Source organism: Anthonomus grandis, chromosome 8, assembly GCF_022605725.1.
Source record: "Anthonomus grandis grandis chromosome 8, icAntGran1.3, whole genome shotgun sequence".
Lineage (NCBI taxonomy): Eukaryota > Metazoa > Arthropoda > Insecta > Coleoptera > Curculionidae > Anthonomus > Anthonomus grandis.
Window position 1 is genome coordinate 16,087,509 of NC_065553.1, and position 22,174 is coordinate 16,109,682.

At 31.0% G+C, this 22,174-nt stretch overlaps 1 protein-coding gene across 6 annotated transcripts in view; it reads right to left on the reverse strand.

Annotated features, from left to right (window-relative positions):
• LOC126739900 (supervillin-like) overlaps positions 1 to 22,174 on the reverse strand; it is a 292,907-nt gene that overhangs the window by 146,784 nt on the left and 123,949 nt on the right. The window contains exon 1 of one of the 6 annotated variants that reach the window (XM_050445724.1): positions 14,729 to 15,084. The exons of the other annotated variants lie outside the window; for them this stretch is intronic. The gene's annotated coding sequence lies outside the window, so the exon portion shown is untranslated. Of the gene's footprint in view, positions 1 to 14,728; positions 15,085 to 22,174 lie in introns of those variants that run through there. 6 annotated transcript variants of the gene reach the window in all.

Here is a 22,174-nt window from a genome sequence, read left to right on the forward strand (position 1 = left end):
AGGCATCGGAAAATCATTGTTTGAGTTTAAACCCAAGTAAATGTAAGGTTCTTCTTTTTGGTAGGTTGCATTCCAGAGACACATATGAGAAATTTGTTCAGATTAAATTGAATGGTCAACTAATAAATTGTAGTAATGTGGCTAGGAATCTTGGATTTTTATTAGATGTTAAGTTGAGGTTCGCTGAGCACATTGATCAATGTATTAAAAAAGCTTTTATTAACCTTAAGCTACTTTATAGTCAGAGGCAGCTCCTTAATAAGGAACTAGAAAAAGTTTTATGTGACTGTCTTGTATTGTCCCATTTCACTTACTGTGAAGTTTTGTATGGCCCTGCCTTTTGAAGTGATATAAAAAGAATACAGTACATTCAAAGTCAAAGTCAAAAGTCATAGTCAAAAATAGCTTTATTAAAAACTCGTCTACAGAATAAAATGCTTTAGCAAGCAAGAGTTTCTTTATATTTTTCCTAAAACGTTTTTCACAATTTATTAGCCTTATATAAAGGGGTAGGTGGTTAAAAAGCCTTCTGCCCCCATACACAAAAGAGGACTTAATCTGCTCACTTTTTGGGATAGGCAGAGGTAAAGAGAAGGTTGTTCGGAGATTGTAACCCGAGGAGGGGGGGCCAAGTTGATGGCGATATTTTTTGTGGATAAGACAAACAGTCTCTAAAATAAAAAGGCATGGCAATGTCAGGACAGAGTGTTTTAAAAATAATGGCCTACAGGGGCTACGAAAGGGAGCTGCACACATATAGCGTATGGCTCTTTTTTGCAAAATAAATAGAGAGCTGAACAAATACTGAGAGCACACACCCCAAAACACAATACCGTATCTCAGATAAGACTCTATAAGAGCATGGTAGGCAATTTTGGCCACATCAAGTCCCAGAGAATGTGTTATTACTCTAATAGCATAACAGTTGGATGAGAACTTCCCTAATAAAGAGGAGATATGATTTTCAAATTTTAATTGCTTATCAATCGTCAGGACCAAAAATTTGCATGTTTCAGAAGGACTTATTGTTTCATTTTGCAAAGTGACAGTTCCAAGGTTACATTTAAAAGTTAAAATATTAGTTTTAGAAATATTAAAAGTTAATCTATTAGATTCACACCATGACTTTACAAGAATTAAATCTTCATCAACAATATTCCTTAATCTCTTGGTGTCAGTGTCATGCCAAAGTATTGTTGTATCATCCGCAAAGATAGTAAATTTGCCCCTAATTGGAATTTGAGAGATATCATTGACATATAGCAGGAACAATATTGGTCCAAGAACAGAACCCTGGGGTACACCAGCGTCCATATTTAGACGGGATGACATATCATTGTCAAAGAATACCCTTTGTGTTCTTCCAGATAGGTAAGAACGAAACCAGTCGAGAGCAACTCCTCTGAATCCATAGGTTTCTAGCTTCTGTAGCAGTATTCTGTGACTTACACAGTCAAACGCCTTAGATAAGTCACAGAACACCGCCGCTGCACTCTCCCCAGCGTTCAACCCCATGTACAGACTCTCCAAAAAATTGAAAATAGCATCAGATGTACCCAGTTTCGTCCGGAATCCAAATTGCTGATGGTTAAGAACATTATGCCGTTTCAGAAATTCCATCATCCTAGTTTTTACCAATCTTTCTACAAACTTGCCAAGCGTGGGAAGCAGGCCTATGGGTCTGAAATTTGATGGGTCATCATAGTTTCCACCCTTAAATAATGGTATAATCAAGGCATCCTTGAGTAAATGTAGAAAGGACCCACTTGAAAGTAAAACATTTAACACCTCAGCCAAAGAATCAAGGGTTGGTAGCGGTAGCGCTGTTAGGACCTTTAGTGACAGCCCATCCCATCCAGAGGAGCTCTTATTTTTCATTGAGGATAGAGCTTCCATTATTTCACTAGAATCTGTTGGTCTAAAGAAAAATGTTTCAGGCACCTTAATGTTGTGTAAGTATGAGCGCGGATCTCCAACAGACTGAGGCAATAATATTGATAGACCCAAAGCAACACCCTGGAAAACATGATTGAGTGTTTCGGCCGACACCGTGCTATTAGAAACAGAAGGGTTCCCATGTTCGCCATGTAAGTCATTAACAATTTTCCAAGACTCTCTAGACCTATTTCTTGATTGGTTTATTTTACTTGAGTAGTATAAGTTTTTTGCCAATTTCACTGTATCACGGTAAATTTTGCGATATCTATTAAAGTAGGATATGAATTTGGAGTTGTCCAAGGCAAACTTTCTTATGGAGTGCAAACACCGAAGATTTTTACCAGAAACTAATAGACCCCTGCTATACCAGGGTCTTCTCCTTTTTTCCCTAATTGTCACCATGGGGAAAGTTGATTCAAAAACATCCACTAAAGTTGAATGGAAACTATCAAAACGATCACCGTTGTTAAGTATGATACCATTCCAGTCTATTGAATTACAACATTCCTTAAACTTACAGAAATTTTTTCTAGTGAACAACCTTCCGTACTTTTTTTTCTTGAGTTACACTTTTTTTCACTTAGAAGAAAGGAACATAATACGGCCTCATGATCCGACAACCCGGCATTTACAATTCTACATGCAACCTGAGTTTCACAGAGAGTAGAGCAAACATAATCTAAAAGTGATGCTGAATTAGCAGTGATGCGAGTAGGTTGGTCAACATGCAAACTTAAATTAAAAGATTTCAGCACTCTATGTATCGACAAATGATTGTTAGAGTTATTGCAGTCTAAAAAATTTACATTAATGTCACCTGTCAATATTAGTGATGCATTTACCGATATTTGACTTAAAATGTTATATAATTTATCAATAAAACTACTAAAATTACTCGAGGGTGAGCTGTAAAGGCCTAAAATGTACAAATTTAATTCTTTAGAATAAACAATGCAAAATTCAAAAGTTTTTTCTTCCAGGAGATACTCAAACTTGGTTATATCAACAAAGTTATATCTTTCTAAAAACTTATTCTCTATTAATATCAAAGTTCCACCATGATTATACTGAGTACGGGAATAGATGGATGCAAGAGCATAACTTTCTATAAAAAAAAGGTTCACCCTGTTTGAGCCAATGTTCAGTCAAAACAACAATGACAGGGTTATCTTCATATGCTAAAAATAAAGAGAGTTCATCAGATTTATTTCTGACTGACTGAATATTTAAAAGGGCTAAAGCAAAATGGACTCCGACTGAGTTTGGCCTAAAAAAGTTTTGTTGTGTTCCAGAGGTCCACTATTCCATGTTATATCCATACAAGGTATAGTTTTTGATACTATTTTTAAGGCAGGGCATTCAAAATTGTTGTGTAAGGCTAATTAATGGAATAAGAAAATTTGATAGAGGTGTGAGTAGTGAGTTACGCTTGATGAGATGGCTAAATATGAGTGAAAGGAGGTTACTACATAGTCTTGTTCTCTTTAATAAAATTGTCTTTAAAAAATGTCCTAATTACCTTTATCAGAAAATTAAGTTTAGATATGACGCTCATGTTTTGGAGTTAAGAAATAAGAATTTTATTACACCTCCTCTTCATAAAACTGTTTTATTTGAGAGGAGCTTTAGTTACTGTATTCATCTGCAATATAATAAATTCCTCCTGAGTTAAAATGTATTTCACCTTCTATATTTAAACGAAAAATAAGCAGTTATATTACTGATCTCTGTTAGCCTAAAGTGTTGTTAAATATCTATTCTTTAACTTATTGTAAATTTCATAAGTCTGTGTGGTTATCAAACGTTGTAATGTTAATCGGTTGTGCATATAGGCAGTTAGAACTTAATATTTTGTAACTATGCAATTATTTAAGATACATTTTGAAATTCTTTGTAATATCTAACTTCAAGCTGATTTGTATGGTTAAGCTAGGAAGTAAGCTTCAACTTCGCCATTTAGAATTTACCAATTGTAAATTTTAATAAAGACATTATTATTATTATTATTATTAAAATATTTGACAAAGTTCTATCGATCACCTCCTCGCCTCCAGCGACGTTAGCTGATATGTTAAATAGAAACCCCCATTGTATGACACATCACGGTAAGCAGCATTAAAATGTCTGTTCAACAGTAGCAAAAAAAATTAAATCGGCTGACGTACTAGCAAATAGTGAGCTAAAATGTCTGGTAATACTGAATATTTTATCGACCTTCTACTTTGGTAAGTCAAATGGCTATCCTATACTGTGATACATCATTTTAAAGGGCATAAAATCTACCACGCCACGGTGTATAAAAAATGTAAGTTTATAGACTTATAAACAGGAAGGGTGTAAAAAAGTGTTTAAAAAATAAATAATTTAATATGTTCACAGAATTTATTTTATTAAGTGGTCAAAATAGGCGAAGTGTTTTGAAATTCCGCATAAACATTGGCAAGTGTTTGTCCGCTAATATCTCTACATTAAAGAGTAATTTGATTCTTTAAATCATTATATTTTCAGGTCGGGTTTTATAAACTTTGCCCCAAAGGAAAAAATCTAGTGGTGTTAAGTCTGGCGAGCGCGCGGACCATTCCATTCCGCGACGCCTGCCTAACCGGCTGTTCATTAAGTTTATAAACAGTTTATTCATATTTATTACCAAACATTTCTACTGTTAAATTGCTTCAACTTGCATCAATTTTTTTGGCCAAGTACGATGGAAAATTGTTTGCCATTTAAAATAATGTGTGACACTATGAGACAACCATTTGACCTACCAAAGTTTATGTTCATACGATGTCATTTGTTACCACATATTTTGGCTTACTACTCGCTTATACGTCACTCGATTTTGTTTTTTTTTTGTTTGGTAAAATAGGAGATTATATGCCCTTTAAAATGATGTATCACACTTAGGGTAGCCATTTAAAATAAGGTTTGGTGATTGACAGAACTTTGTCAAATGTCAAAGTCCTCCTGTATATAGTCTAAATCGACGTTATTTTTTTGTTAAGAAGTTACGAAGGATGATTTGTTTTGAAATGAAAGCACTGTATAATAATCAAAGGCTTAGTTGAATACTTTTGCTAAAGTTAATGTAAATAACATAAGTTTGAACTTCTTTTATTTAGAACTGTGCAAACTTTCTGAGAACAGGAGCAAAGATAAGATCAACCAGAGATCAATAAATAGCTTAGCAAGCATAGATGCCTAATATCCAACAGTTAATATATCTCCCGTATATTTACAATATTGGCTTTTTAAATTTATAACTGTTGACACAGAATATTCATTTGATTTTCACTTTTAATCTGTTTATATTTACTCTACAATAGCTCTTTCTAGTAAAAATTCTCCAGAATTGGTTGTTCCAGATTTCGATATTTCGGTTTTCTTGATATTTTTTGCTGTACGCTCGTGGGACTTAACAGCAAACCCCTTTGATGATTTTAATTGGTAGTCTGTGAAATTTTGCCATTTCAACAAATTGTTTCATTCATAACAATTCCTTTCATAAAAAAGAAGACGAACAAGATAAACAAGAAAAAGAAATTATCTAACTCGCGTTACATAATTTCATTATAGCAATAATCCTTGCGACAATTGTACCGAAAAGAGTATGAGACTCACCCATTAACCAATAAAGATATATTCCGACTCGCTACAGTACCAATTAAGGTAAGAATCGACACCTCAACCGCTTAACTTATTAAAATCCCTGGTACAACGCCTCTACTTTAAAATATACGGCAATGGCACGGACCGTTTGTTTCCATATTTAGTCTGACAACAAAACAAAACTGTTCCTTACATCGGTAAATATCCTTCCACGTCGTCCTTCGATATTTGCATTTTCATTTAAATTCCGAAACGTTTACCTAAACAAGATATGCGGCGGTCACGTGTCTTGTACAAAGTGTTTTCACGGTTTACAACTATTATTTCGACCGACAATTTTTTTCACTTCGTATTATATGAAGAATTAATCAAGCTGTCACTTTTAAAAGTGTTTCTGTTTTTCGGGTGACATTGGTGTGGAAGTATAATAAATTGGCTTTTGGGTGTGGTTTTATCACAGCGGAGATCATTTCTTTGGGTTTAGCAAGTCTAATAGAGGGAAATCTGGCGAGCCTAAGACTTTTTGCTTTAGGTTTTATTTTAAAAACAAATCGATACGAAAATAGAGAAAATCACAGAAATTATAAACGAATCCAGCAGTAACAACATACCAAGATCCAGAAATAAACATGATTTTGAGATGTCAGACGAAATTAAATGGGTCATAAATGAGAGAAATAAAATCCGAAAAAATACCAAAGACATAGAACAGAGGAATATTTCAACTACTTCCAGTTAAACACTGTTGAGTTAAATACAAATATAAGGGCAAGAATAAATTCCTACTGCAATAGTTTGGAATGATAAATTAAACAAAGACAACAACAGAAACGAACTTTGAAATCACATAAAAAGATACAAAAACAGATTTAATATCAAAACATATCCTCCCATTAAAATAACAAATAATAACGAAGAAGAAGTCTATATAACTGACAATAATGAAAAAGCAAATCTATTTACGCAACAACGCATAAATACATCAATAATGAATAACAATAAATTGAATTGAAAAATTATCCAAGAAGTCAACACAACATATACAAAGACAAAGGAATTTCGAAGTTAAAGCTGGATTTTTATAACCTAAACAAAGTCAGACAAATAAAACGGAAACGCTGCCCATATAAAGCAGAATAGTATAAGAGCCAAAGAGCTAAAAAAATTACCAAGAAAAGCAATCGTACACTTGATGTATATTTTCAATGCGTGTTACAGACTAGGATATTTCCAAAACAAACAGAAAATCACTAAAAAATTGCAAAATGAATTGGAAACCAAAGAAAAATTAAATAATGAACAATTTGGCTTTAGACCAGGAAAATCAACTGAATTACTAAATTACAACTAGCAAGAGTGGTAAACCATATAATGATCGGGAACAATCTGAAGCATACAAAATCCGTGGCAGCTTCAAACACAAAACATTCAAGGCTCTAATTTATAAAAATTTATAGAATGTAAATTGACCCGATCATTATAAGAATAATTGCGAGGTTTCTAAAAAACAGAAAGTTGAAATTTAAACCAAGGTCTTCCCCAGGGATGTGTTTTGTCACTTACATTATATAATGTCTTTATACATGAGCTAACAACCAAGATCTATGGTCCAATTTTCAAGTCTCTATCTCTCTTGTTTGCGGAGATATGAGCATTTTATCTTAGGGATAAAATGCTCATATTGATTGATATCGATTTTTTTATAAAAAAAATGCTTAACTTCTGAGTCGAATTTCTTCAATTTATTTTTTTTTCTAGAAAAATGCTAAAGTACGTGTCCAATGACTTTTTTAAAGGAATCTATGGTCTAATTTTCAAGTCTCTATCCCAGTTGGTTGTAGAGATATGAGCATTTTATCACTAAAATATCGAATTTTTTAGAAAAAAAATTACCAATTTCCGAGGCAAATTTCTTCAATTTAATTTTTTTCCTAGAAAAATGCTAAAATAGGTGTCTAGTGAATTTAATGAAAGAATATATGGTTCAATTTTCAAGTCTCTATCTCATTTGGTTGCAGAGATATGTGCATTTTGTCCCTAAGATATCGAATTTTTTATAAAAAAAATGCTTAACTTCTGAGGCAAATTTCTTCAATGTATTTTTTTTCTAGAAAAATGCTAAAGTACGTGTCCAATGACTTTTTTAAAGGAATCTATGGTCTAATTTTCAAGTCTCTATCCCAGTTGGTTGTAGAGATATGAGCATTTTGTCACTAAAATATCGAATTTTTAGAAAAAAAATTTCCAATTTCCGAGGCAAATTTCTTCAATTAATTTTTTTTCCTGGAAAAATGCTAAAATATGTGTCTAGTGAATTTAATGAAAGAATATATGGTTCAATTTTCAAGTCTCTATCTCATTTGGTTGCAGAGATATGTGCATTTTGTCCCTAGAATATCGAATTAAAAAAAATTCTCAAATTTTAAGGCAAATTTCTTCACTTTCAATTTTTTTTTGGAAAAATGTAGAAATAGGTGTTCAATGATTTAATCAGAAGAATTTATGGTCCAATTTTCAAGTCTCAATCTCATTTGATTGTATAGATATGAACATTTTGTCCCTAATATACCATATTTTTAAGGAAAAAATATGCACAATTTCCAAGGCAAATTTCTTCACTAAAATTTTTTTTTCTGGAAAAACGCTAAAATAGATGTCTCTAGGTCTCTATCTTTCTTGGTTGCAAAGATATGAGCATTTTGTTCTTAAAATATCGATTTTTTTAGAAAAAAAAATTGAAATTACACTTTTTTCTGATGACATAGAAAACGATACAGCAGATCCACAAAACCTGAAGTTTCAACAACCAGAGTATAAAACCATGTTAATGAAATAAACGAACACTGTTATAAGTAGAAATTAAAATTAAATCACAACAAAACAGAACTAGTAAATTGTAATTTTAAAAATATAAGAAGACAAACCAGGATAACAATTGAAAATACTGCAACAGAACACAAAGATGATTTTAAAAATATCTAGACGTAATGCTGGATAGAACATTACTATTTAATAAACAAAGCACTGAAGTCAAGAAAAAAAATACATAAAGCAATAAGCAACATTTATCCACACCTATCAAGCTTATCTAGTCTGGCTAAATGCACAGATCTATATAAGGCCAATAATAGGATATGCATATCCAATTTGGTCCTCAGCATCCAAAATTCACTCAAAAAATCTCTTATTAAGGAACAGAAAAACACTAAGAATCGCGTTAGTTATCAACTGGGATAAGCAATGAAGATTTAATGCAACAATCAAACTCTAGACCGATAGAAATGATCCTAAAAGTAAGAGCAACAAAATTCATTACCCAGGTAGTAGGTAGGAATCCCTTGACTACTAATATTGGAAATCTAAGACCAGAAAATCTCAACCTGATGGAAGGAAACACAATCTAATTAATGATATACTATGAAATTGAAGCCAACGGAGGCGAGGTGAATAAAGTAACCTGTTGGCACTTTAAAAATTAATAACTAGGATATAACAAAGATCCTAAAAAAGACTAGAATCTACAAGTAAGATTAGGATTTAAATAAAATAAAATAAATAAATAAACAAATAAAAAGCAAAGTTTTTTAAACTCTACCTGAAAAAGTTGATGATTTGAAAGATCGAATTGCTCGGGAATGTAAAGGTATTAGCGGACAAACTCTTGCCAATTTGACATTTCAAAATAAGCTTTATTATTGTCTCGTCAAATGAGTTTCTAATAAATTCCTTGAATGAACTGTGTCATTTAATGTTAATTGTATCCATTATTGCCGCATATCTTTGCTTACTATTCGCTTGATGTCACCAGGTTTAATTTTTATTGGTACAGTTGAATAGACAATTTCATGCTAGTTCATGATTTACAAGATGTGGTTCCCATTTGATATATCAGAGTGAGCTTAGCTGAAGGATATGGAAACTTATTAAAAAGCAACTTTATTAAAAGCAAAATTAAATTCCAACATATATATCTAAATTAACGTTTCTCTTTGAAATGAAAGCACATTATATCTTTTTGCTATATTCTCCGAATTAAAAAGGGGATGAGTAACGTCCATAAATTAACTAAGGTTAAAAGTGCCATAATTTTCTTTTCATTATATGTACAACATCCCGCATCAAGGATCAATGAGTGTAATTCCTCATTTATGTATACAATCCTGATTTACAAAATATATAAACATCATCAAAATCAAACTTTTTAATTTTAGAATTCACGCATTTTAAATAAACATTTCTTGAGAAGAATTTCATTCATCAAGTTTATAAAAATAAACTTTTTCTAAGCTAGTACGCATCACAAAAAATAGAATAGTGTAATGTACATAATCAGTCTAATTTGCCAAAAAAAAATGTTTTAATGCGTCAGATATAAGATTTTTGGATTTTGAACTATACGTTTTTTTTAAATATTGCCTCAAAAACATTGTTCTCATATCGATGAATTTACTAATAAACGCAATTTTTTAAGGTCAAATTTTTAAATTTATTAGCTGATAATAAGGTATACTAATTTTAGAAGAACAAATTGATTTTCCTTTAATTTTCCACCTGATTTAAAAAAAAAAACTAATAAAATAATACTGCCGTTAATTTATTTCATTTGCGCGCACATTTCCAAAACCCTTAATTAATATTCGTTTTAAAAAAAAATTATACGTAGTTTAATAAGAATCTTCCGTTATTTAACGGAAGTTTTTGTTTGTGTCAATCATTCAATTTTACTCTACAAAGTGGAAAGAGATTGCTTTAAAAATAGCACAATAAAATGGTTAACTAATATTTTCCCAAAAAAAAATTGTTTGCGGTGAACTTATCTACTACACAAGCAGTAATCCATGGTGTTCCACAAAAAAGTGTTTCTTTACTTATTCTATTATACTGAGTGTTTTTTTTAATGTAGCGACAAAGTTCAGGAACGTGTTCTTCGGACGAAATTAAGCCTAGCTAGATTTTGAGCTATAGCGTGGTAAAGTTTTAACAAATAAAAATATTTTTTTCGACAACTTTAATATCTCTGTAGATATTTTTCCAAAAATTAGTACTCAGTTTCTACAATTACCCTCTACGTTTACCCTCATTAAAGGCCTCAAATTTAAAGGACATTTGGATATTGTAAGAACACTTGGATTTTACATGTCCAAATCGTTACGTCGGTGAGGTATGCAACTTTAGCCCCCTCGATCTCTCGACCTAAACCCACTCGATTTCTGTGGGGTCCCCTTAAATATTTGGTTTATAGAAATGCAACTAATAATGTGAAGGAATTTTAAACAACTTTTGTAAGCTTGTATTTTTTAAATAAATAATGAAAAAATATGTATTTTACTTTATCACTTAAAAACTTTTATTCTAAAATAAAAACTGCAGAAACAAACGTTTTTCAACCTTAAATTACATATTCCTAATTAAAAATGTAATAAAAATAATAATTATTAGGACAATCAAAATAATTAACCTACTTAAATCTAACCGGTCTGTCATTATTTTCAGATTATTAATGATGTATAGAATGTCCACTTGTATACACACTCTTAGAAAAAGATCATAAAACATAGTATTTTATTTAGATATTTTAATGGTCCTACATATAAATTTAATGGTTATAAGATACACATATATACCAATAAATTTAGAGCAGCCAAAACTTAATTTCCAAAATTTATCGCTATTAATAGCTTCTGTATGAATGCATTAAACTATGGATTGATGTGCAATAAAATGAATTACGTAATAAATTCATATTACAATGTGTAAATGCATAATTACAAAATATGAATTTGGATTTGTTTATCCTATCAATATATTATTATTATCGCGAAGAGTATTTAGTTATCAACAAATCCGATTTTAATATTTGTAATTATAAATAATATGTGAATTATAAAACTGTTTTACAATGATAAATGGGAATCGTTTGGATTAGTATTTTACAAATGATCGACTTTTTTCTCAGTTAAATGAGAAAACAATATGTATTTTCATCTTTTTCCTATTTTTTTATCGATTAAAAATCTCGCTTAGCTTAGTGTTGAAAATGGAAAACTATTACAGTATTCAGACAGGTCGAGAACGTGAATTTTTCAACAGATAAAGTAATTGTTTACGTTTTGTCAATAGCTGTGTCAAATAATATATACTTCATTGCAATCATACAAAGAGGCTGAAAAAATAAACTACCTATCAAATATTAACGTGCTTTAATAAAAAGTTACAAGAATTGATAACCAAATATGAATTATTATAAGTCCAAGGTTTAAACGAACTGGACTAAAATTTAAAAAAAAAAAACATAGAAATCAATAGAAATTGGTTTCGGATAATTACTCCTTTTCGGCGCCCAGCTGTAGGCTTTTGCATTCAATAAATTATCAGATTTATAAGTCACTTTTGCCCTTGGTTTTTAACAAAAACACGCAATTTTTTTTTTCTCTAAAACCGCTAAAAATAGGTATAGGGAAGTTTGACTAAAAGGCTCAAAACGAAACAGGGAATTAAAATATTTAAAAATATATACAGTATTCCATTTAAAAAATCAAAGGTGTTGGTATTTTTCTATGTAAGCGGTAATGCTGAAATTACTTTGGACCGATAGAGCAATCTCTGTTACCATGTCTACCAAATTTTCAGAAAAATGCTATGCTCCTTTTTCTATTTACGGCTAACGTACTATCGGTCGTCACACTCTGTATTACAAAATCCAAATGTAAAATAAAAAGTTGAGAAAAAGTGATCTTGAAAAAAATATCAATATATATATAGGGCAACCGAACGTTCAGGTGGAAACATTTAATGTCTTTAAATTAAAGTTTTGCACTAGAATTTAGAAAGCAGTAATCAAAAGATAACTTTAAATTTGGAACCTTTTGGCGCCCAACAGTGAGATTCATTGAATACTCAAAAACATTTTTATTAAAAAATATGGTTGCAGGTTCAGTTTCATATAATATTGAAATAAAAGATGGCGGCCGGCAATCTACTTACTAGCTACGGCTAGAAAATAGAAAAGATCAAATAAATATGGTCCTTTTTAATTTTTAAACCCTAAGGATGATAAAGTATCGAAACGTCGGCCTTGAATAAAATAGATAGGGTGTTATAAAAGTCCGAACTAAAATTTTAAAATAAAAAATTGAGAGAAAGTGATCTTGAGAAAAATATCAATATATCTATAGGGCAATAGAACGTTCAGGTGGAAACATTTAATGTCTTTGAATTAAAATTTTGCACTAGAATTTAGCAAGCAGTAATCAAAAGATAACTTTAAATTTCCAAGATAAATTTGGAATCTTTTGGCGCCCAACAGTGAGACACATTGAATACTCGAAAATGTTACATTTTTATTTAAAAAATATGGTTGCAGGTTCACTTTATGGTCCTTTTTAATTATTAAACCCTACCGTGTGCCCCTCTACGGTATACATACTGATAATTTTAAAATGTATTCAATGTGTCTCACTTTTTGGCGCCAAAAGATTCCAAATTTACCATGAAAATTTAAAGTTGTTTCTATATCTTAACTTCCAAGGCAAATTTCTTCAATTTAATTTTTTTTTTCTGGAAAAAATGCTAAAGTATGTGTCCAATGACTTTTTTAGAGGAATCTATGGTCCAGTTTTCAAGTCTCTATCTCATTTGGTTGCAGAGAAATATCGAATTTTTTAGAAAAAAATGACCAATTTCCCAGGCAATATTCTTCAATTTAATTTTTTTCCTGGAAAAATGCTGGATTTGGTGTCTAGTGAATTTATTGGAAGAATCTACGGTTCAATTTTCAAGTCTCTATCTCACTTGGTTGCAGAGATCTGAGCATCTTGTCCCTAGAATATCGAATTAAAAAAAAAATTCTTCACTTCTATTTTTTTTTTTGAAAAATGTTAAAATACGTGTTCAATGATTTAACCAGAAGATCTTATGGTCGAATTTTCAAGTCTCTATCTAATTTGATTGTATAGATATGAACATTTTGTCCCTAATATACCAAATTTTTAGGAAAAAATATGCCCAATTTCCAAGGCAAATTTCTTTATTAAAATGAAAATGTTATATTTTTATTTAAAAAATATGGTTGCAGGTTCACTTTATGGTCCTTTTTAATTATTAAACCCTACCGTGCGCCTCTCTACGGTATACATACTGATAATTTTAAAATGTATTCAATGTGTCTCACTGTTGGGCGCCAAAAGATTCCAAATTTACCATGAAAATTTAAAGTTGCTTCTATCTTTTGCTTATTGTCTTGCTACAACTTTTGTTAGTCCGTGATAAAGTAAAAAAATAAGCACGTGTGCCCCTCTACTCTCTAGGCTACTGACAAATTAAATATTTTTTTATAAGGATTATGCCTAATGCAATTCCTTTGTCGCTTGCAAAGTTTAAGATTTTGTGACGGTAGTAAAAAATCACTACAACACCGCCATCTTTAAATGCCCCTCTCTTCCTCCTCCCAGGAGGTAATTTAGAAAAATATATATTTAAGCATGTGTCGTAGACAGTAGTGTAGTAGACATAGGAACGATTAAAATGAAAAGTAATTTCGATATACTATAAGTAAACAAAATTTTACAAAGGAAATATATTTTATCGCAGTCTCGAAATATATAGACAAAATAACGTATTTTTATTTAGTAACAATATAGCAGCACCTAAACATAAACTATAAAAAACTAAAATAATAAATAGGGCAATATATTGAAAAAAAAATATATTTTTTAAAATTTTGGAAAGATTTGTTCAAGCATTCTTATGGTCCTAATTCAAATTCTTAAATGGCAAAAAACATTTAATCTGATTATGAAAAACTCATTTACGTAGTATATCATTGAATAAATACGTATATCAATAAACATATTATTGAATAATCATTAGAAACAAAGAAGATATTTATAAATAAGATTGTTATTTAAGATAATGATTAATTTTAAATAACCTTGTTATAAGTGATAAGATTCTTAAAATTGGTAAATAAATAAAGATGTAATCATTGAACTGTTATGGTCATTTAAGATAATGATTAATTTTTAAATAAACTGATTTTTAATAACAGACAGAATCCTTAAAATTCTATAATAAGATCATTGTACATTTCGAAAGGTATAACAAATAATATTTAACCAAGTCAACCTTTGTCTTTTCAAATGCAACAAAAAAACTAGAGCCAATTCAATAATTTTTTTCTACTTACATTTAAGTCCAAAGATACATCGTCTCTAAACACAAAACAAATTACAATAATAAATTCTGTCTGATCTAAACACAAATGATAAATAAATCCGAAATGGTCCAAGTCAGTCTGCTTGTCGGGAAACAGCAGTCAAAACAAAAGAAAAATACCACTGACCCGGTCGTAGTCACAGGTCACGGCGACGACACCACCGGAGCAGATTCTCCGGAGAAAACTCCTAAAATGCTGAAGAGCTCCTGAAAGTCCGAAACACGCGGCGGACCACGCGTCCGCTAGGATGCAAGAGCGGCAAATGTTGTGAATGAAATGTGGGTATACGATACTAAACGGAAAGTTTGGTGCACAGGCACAATGCGCGAATAAAGGTCGTCAGGCTCTGAAATCAACCTGTGGCTTTCAGCAGACAGCATAGGAGGAGGCGACGGACAGTGGACCACACTTTCGAAAAATATTAGTAAAAACAGGTTAGCTAAACATGTTAGTTGACATTTGTTGCTTCAATTTTTATGTCTCTATTGTTCCCGGTATTTGAAATTAGTTGGACCTTCCAAGCTACTACAAATAACTTTATCAGCTCCAAAAACGACTATTTTTTGTTATCTACTTATCTTACAACTAATTTATTTGTGGAAACGATTCTTCATTATTTTCCGAAGAACGTTCAATAAAAAACAACCAAAACATTACTACAAATTTAGTTGTGACAACTTGGTTCAGTTAAGTTTGTTAGTTTATCCTTCGGAAGCTTTCGGAGCCAAGATTTTAGGAAATAATACTTATTGCACGTAGTGCCTCGGCCCCGAAGTTTACCCAATCCTCAGTTTGTCGGATCACTTTCAGTCTCATCATGGTCATTACATCATCCCTATATGATCTCGTATTCTGCGCATATACGTTTACCTTTCGTTTATAGTGAATATAAGAAATCACCTTTACTGAAATGGACAATAATAGTTACAGCTAACAAGTTAATGCCTAGAAACTTATTTAGATGCGTTTGAAAGTAAGTACCTCTGATTTTTCAAATATAGCATTTTATTTTTAAATAGTGTTTATGTATGGTGACTGACGATTGGCATCTCAACAGAGAAGAGGAGGCAAGAGTGAGGTGTTACCTACGTTTTTAGTTACTTTTTAGTTGAATAGGGTTTTATTTATATTTAAATGTAATATTGTAATTTTTTGTGAGTAATATTCATTGAAAAGCTAAGATTTTCATGAAAAACTCATATACACTGAAGCAAAAAAAGTTGTACACGTTTTTATCACAAAAGTATACCTTTGTCGAATCGCTCAGAGCAACCATTTTCGAGATAATCAAATCTTTAATTTTGAATGCGGCCTAAATATAAAAATTACGTTATTTACGATTTGCATTTTTTTTACAGAAATTTAGTTTGTCGTTTATTAAAATTCGGGGTAAATTACTCAAAACTACATACAGAGCTAAGCAGTGCTAATCAAAACTAACCCAAATAAAAAAAATAAGAAAGCGTCATATCCTGTTTATTATTATTGAAACCGTGACTTTTAAATACACGTAAATTTTGCAATATTCTTATTAAATAAAATATAGAAAGCGGTTCTTTTCGTCCTTTACCAATTTTTCTATAAAGAAAAAAAAAAGTTTTTACCATTTCACTCCTGTTCAAAATTTGCTACCCCCGACCTACAGAAGAGACTTGAATTCGCTCGTTTCTGTCACAACCAGCAAACTTCCAACATTTTTCTTTTCTTTCTTCCAACAAATAAGATTTTGTTCAGTGAAGGACTTTTACTAGAAGAGGAGTTTTCAATTTCAGAAGCTTTTGGAAGATCTGTAATTCCAATTACGGAGACGCATGATTTTTCAGACCTGTCAGCGAATGTTTCTATCGAGAATATTCTTACCGTTTGATCGGTCGTGGAAGCCAAATACCTTGGCCGCCTCGAAGCCCTGATTTTAACCCCCTCGATTTTGCCATATGGGGAAACATGAAATTATTTATTTATCAAGACACAATTTTAACTCGAGAAGAGCTATGAGGAAAAATCCAGAATGCAGCAGAATTATTTCTAGACAATAACATATTATTTAACATCAGGTAGTCTTTCAATAAACGGATCGCTAATGTATTGAAGTTAACGGAGATCACCTTCAGCATTTGTTGCAAGATAAAAAAATTTTGCTGTTTGTATTTAAAAATTGCTGTTGATATTACGGTTTTGTTCTTGGCCCATATATCTTGTAATAAATTGTTATATTCAACACATTATACAGGGTGTTGCACCGTCGGGCGGGACATAAGAAATCCCAATAAAAAACTCAGCTATGAGTTACATTATTGAAGAAAAAATACTAATGATTAAATGATTTTACCAATGCAATAGTTACCGAGAAATGTCAGACTTGTTTGCAGCTTTTTGTCCAAATAAGCCGATACTAGGAAAATCAACAGTTAATAGAACTATCACAAAATTTGAAAAGGGCAAAGGGCACTGTAGTAAATAATTGTAAATGTGAGGCAAAAATTGTTTATACCTTTACTCGGCAGTTTACCCTTACCTAACTTTCTCACCTCGAGCGATACCTGTAAGTACCGGGCGATAAAAAAGACAAAATTTTCACCCAGATTTTCGCCAATAACTTCTAAACGGGCAAACCTAAAAAGTTATCGCTCTTTAAACTACTCTAATACATTTTTTCTCTAAAATAATTAGGAGAGCCAATACAAAACACATGACTATGCTGGACACCTTATTTCCATTTTATTCATTAACTGAACAAAATAAGAAATTGAAGCATTAAAAAAGTAAAATTCAATTATCTCGAAAACGATCATTGTTCTAAGCGACTCAACAAAGGTATACCTTTCTTAAGTAATATTGAAGGAAATTTTAATATTTCTATGAAAAATCCATATACACTAAGGCACAAAAAAGAGTTGTACACTTTTTTACCTAATCGGAGTGTCGCCGAGAGCGCCCTCTAAGATTTAAACATAAATTAACATTGAATTACACTCGACACCAAAAACCCTCTAGTACTAAATGTTGTGCTGATATGTTCCTTTTTTTATTAAAAAATAACAAAAATAAAATTAAAACACTAACATCTTATATCTCGGTAATTTTTGGACTAGTTTTCAAATTTAGTCAAATCGTAATACTTACGACCCAATAATATGCTGTTGCTCTATGGCTACTAAGTTATGGGATATCCTCTATATAGTAAATTACAGTTGTATACGTGCTCAAAAAAACGAGGCATGTCATATATTTTTAGTGGCGATTTCCCTTGACGTATACAATATTGTAAGTAATTACAATAAAAAGAATGAAATTTGTCATTTCCAAATAGTCGACACAAGCCTTGTTCGTAAAGAGTTTAAAAAACTGCATCAAAATCTATCATGTCAGTGGGGTTAGAGATGATGACAAATGTCAACAAATTTTTGGTAATGTTTTGCGAGAAACCGTCATACTACGAGGACAATAATTAAGCAAGTATTCATTGACAAAATTTAAAAAATTGAAATCGTAAATTTCACGACACAATATGTGCACATTGTATCGTGACTTGTTCACAATAAACTTAACTTCAGACATGCAGCTGCTCTTTGTACTTACGTTAATATGGAGAATAAGTTTTTGACATTCGATCAATCGATGATTTGGAACCGACCCCCACAATCTCAGTAAGATAAATAACAAAAAACAGCAACTTTTATTGCAAATAGCGGAAAAATTTCAGAAATATATCCAATTATTATTACAGAGTATTATTTATTAACAATATTGGAACTGAAAGGAAAGAAGACTTAATAGTATATACCAAGAAATATTTTATAAATATTTTATTTCTAATATTCAACTCACCTAGAAAAGTGAAATAATTGTTAAATGATGATAAGTTTATATTACACACACTGTAAAATTTGTGTGGATAATAACTACTAAAACACGCAGTATTTTCTGACAAATGTAATTTGGGTCTCTTAATCGGAGTTAAATGTTACATTAAGTTAATAAGGGTGCGTAAATTATATTCAGATGACAATAATGCTTAATGATGTACAAAACTTGCTAATAAATACTTACGACTCACGACAAACAGAAATGATTGAAATAATTTAATCTTTCGTTCCACTTCATGATTTCGAAAAGGGGAACGATAAAATGATAATTCGGGGTTTTTCACTTCGTTACTGCAATACCCTGCCCCGCAACTTCACACACGTACTGTTTTGACATTTTGTTTACAATTTACATTAATAATTGTGTGGAATTATCAAAATTAATCATAGCTAAAGTTTATTTTGATAATGGAATGGATCAAAAACGCTGACATGCTCCACAACAGCGATGCTGGCGAAGCGTATATGTTGAATACCATCTGACCAAAATCATGTTGCTTGATGGCAATAATACATTTAATAATTTTAATAACATATCACTGCTTATCTAATGCCTGATACAAGAACAATAAATTACTTTCTAAACATTCGAAAGCTCACCAGCATTTTTATACTTAAGTTGGGTAATTAGGTGCTTAATGGCTAATCGTATATGACTTGTTCATGTTTCTCAAATAAAAGCAAATAATTAAAAGTTAAAGACAATCAATAAAGGTACAAAAAATTTGTCCCTCATGATTATTTCATCCCACTGCGCGACAAAATCTAGCCCGCCTTCGTTAACAGCAAAGCGACTGTTTTCGCGACAAATCTACAATTCGCACGAATAATTACAATCATTTATATTAGCGCAATGTGTTTTTAGTACATCCGAGGTGCTCTGATTTGTCATACGGCTGTTAAAAATAAACAATATACGCAATAAAAGTATATCTTTGTAGATACGGATAGGGAGATTAGAACAATATAAATCCATTATAAAGCAATTGTCTACTAAGTCTTTAAATTAAATAAAAAATACTTCTTAGTCAAAAAATCCAGTTCTAAAGGGATTAGGGGTCGATGAAAATATAATTTTCCCATAAAAATTTTAGACATTTGCATTGGAAATGGATATTTCATTAATGTAAAAAGGTAATGTCGTTAATTTGATTTTGTTTTTGATTTTTTTTATATAGCTGATTTAGTGATATTTTTGCTTAAAAATAATTATTCTTCCTAAGTCTACTGTCTATTATAAAAGTGGCAAAATCTTAAAAGATAGTTAAAAAATAGGAAATATTCACTGACTAAAGAAAATATTTTATTCAAAACAGCGAAAAAAGAATTTTTAGAAGCAGCGTACTTAATAACATAGAATCAACAGACTCTCGACGTATTTAACATATGACACCGCTTATACTGTTAGAATAAGAATTATTGCACCTTTCATCATACATTTGGTTTTACGCATTCCTACCCACGTTTAGCTAGCTTATAAGCCTATTAAAACAAATCACTAAATTTATTTACATTATAATCAATTTCGATTGTCAATAAAGTTAATGTCAGTTTAAAACACTGCCGAGGTCTAGCATTTTATCACATCCAAGGTAATAAGAAAACAAAACTAATTTAAAATCACTGGGGAGAAAAAATGTTTTATTAATATTTCATACATGCGTACTTTTACATACTGAAGTCTATTTTAGCAGCGTTTCTATATTTTTTTCTTTTGTTGTTTCAAAGAGAACATCATATGATTCAAAGCAAGAAGAAACTTGACTTTACTAAATTTTAAGCTGGAATAAGGATAGCCAATTTTTTTTGTTATCCATACTGAAATATGGCTGTTTTAATTAGATGTTTATAGAAGATATTGTTACATATATAGATACATTTAGTCATTTATGTTATGCTCTAATTTTCTGAAGTCGATTTCAATTTTATTTCAGGAATTTAAAGTAACTTTAATTTCTTAGTATTTGACGCCATTCGAAACAGGCAATTGAAAATCTGATTCACTTCTTCTAAGTATTTAAGGGAATTTCTTATTTCTTCTATTCTTGTGGGTTATTCAGATACTTCTTTTGCCCCTATTCTTCTTGAAGTCATTTTTCCAGTTATTTGATATAATTGTTCAAAACTCTCTGGCATCTGCATGCATTATTCCTTCCAGATATTTTAACTAGTTAAATGTTCGAGGCATTTGAAGCCATATTAAATTCTTCTGGCATATAGTGTCCTTGAACTTTCAAGTCAATTCTTATATATTCCAAACATTTGAAATAATTTTAGATATTATTCAAGGCATTTGAAGCCATTTTAAACTCCTTTCTGGCATTTGAAGCTGGAAATCGCAGCTTTTTCCTCGAGGGATTTATAGGTGATTTTAAAATGTGCCTTTGAGTTGTGGAGCAATTTTTAATTTTATTCCTGGCTATTTTGTAAATATTTTAAATTTTTCCTGGTATTTGAAGCCGTTTAAGGCCGTTAAAATCATAGTTTATTTTCTTAGAGGTATTGAGTAAGCAAATTTTTATTTCAGTTTATCAGTTTATTTTTATTATCAGTTTATAAAGTTTGGTTAAAACTTCGGAGTAATTCTCAATTTTATTCCAGGTATTTGAAGCGATTTTAAATTCGTTTCTAATATTTAAAGCGATAGGTTTCAAGCTGGAAATCAGTTTTTTTCATTCAGGGTATTTTAATTTTTTCTGCTTCGGGGTATTTGTAAATTTCTTTCTGGCATTTGAAGTTAAATGTTTAAAGCTGAATATCATAGTTTTTTGCTTTTAGGTATTTATCATCAATTTTAAAATGTGTCAGATCTTCGGAGCAATTTTCAATTTTATTCCGGGCATTTAAAATTCATTTTCAATTTTTCCCTGAAATTTGAAGCCGATCCTTCACGACAGTTAAAATCATGGTTTATTCCTTAAAGGTATTTTAGTAAGTAGAGTCTTATATACCCACTCTAGGCAATGATTCTAAATCCATTTTAAAGTTCTTAATGAAAGTTAAAGCCATTTTTTATTCTTCAGGTATTGAGGATGAGTGCTCCTCGTATTAGAGTCTTTGAACTTGATTAATCATTTACATATTTAAGGCATTTAGACTCATTTTCCAGTTTATTCGAGGCATTTGACGCCATCTTAAATTTTTTGAAGCGATAGGTTTGAGGCTTAAAATTAAGGCTTAGGCTTAAATTCTTCCTTAAAATCACACTCTTCCAGGGATTTTAGGGATTCCAGGGAACAGGCGATTTTGAAATATGCCAAAATTTTGGAGCAATTTTCAATTGTATTCCTGGCATTTAAAGTTGTATTCAAATTTTGCCGGGTATTTAAAGCCGGTCTTTCAAGGCAGTTAGAATAATGGTTTATTCCTTAAAAGTATTTGAAATACATTTTTATATGTCCCAGGAATTTTTAATTATCTTAAGGTTGTTAATGATATTTGAAGCCATTTTTAATTCTTCTGATTTATTGACAGACTACAGTGTCCTTGTACTTTTAATGCAATTTTCTACATATTCAAGACGTCTAGACTCAATTTCCAGATTATTTAA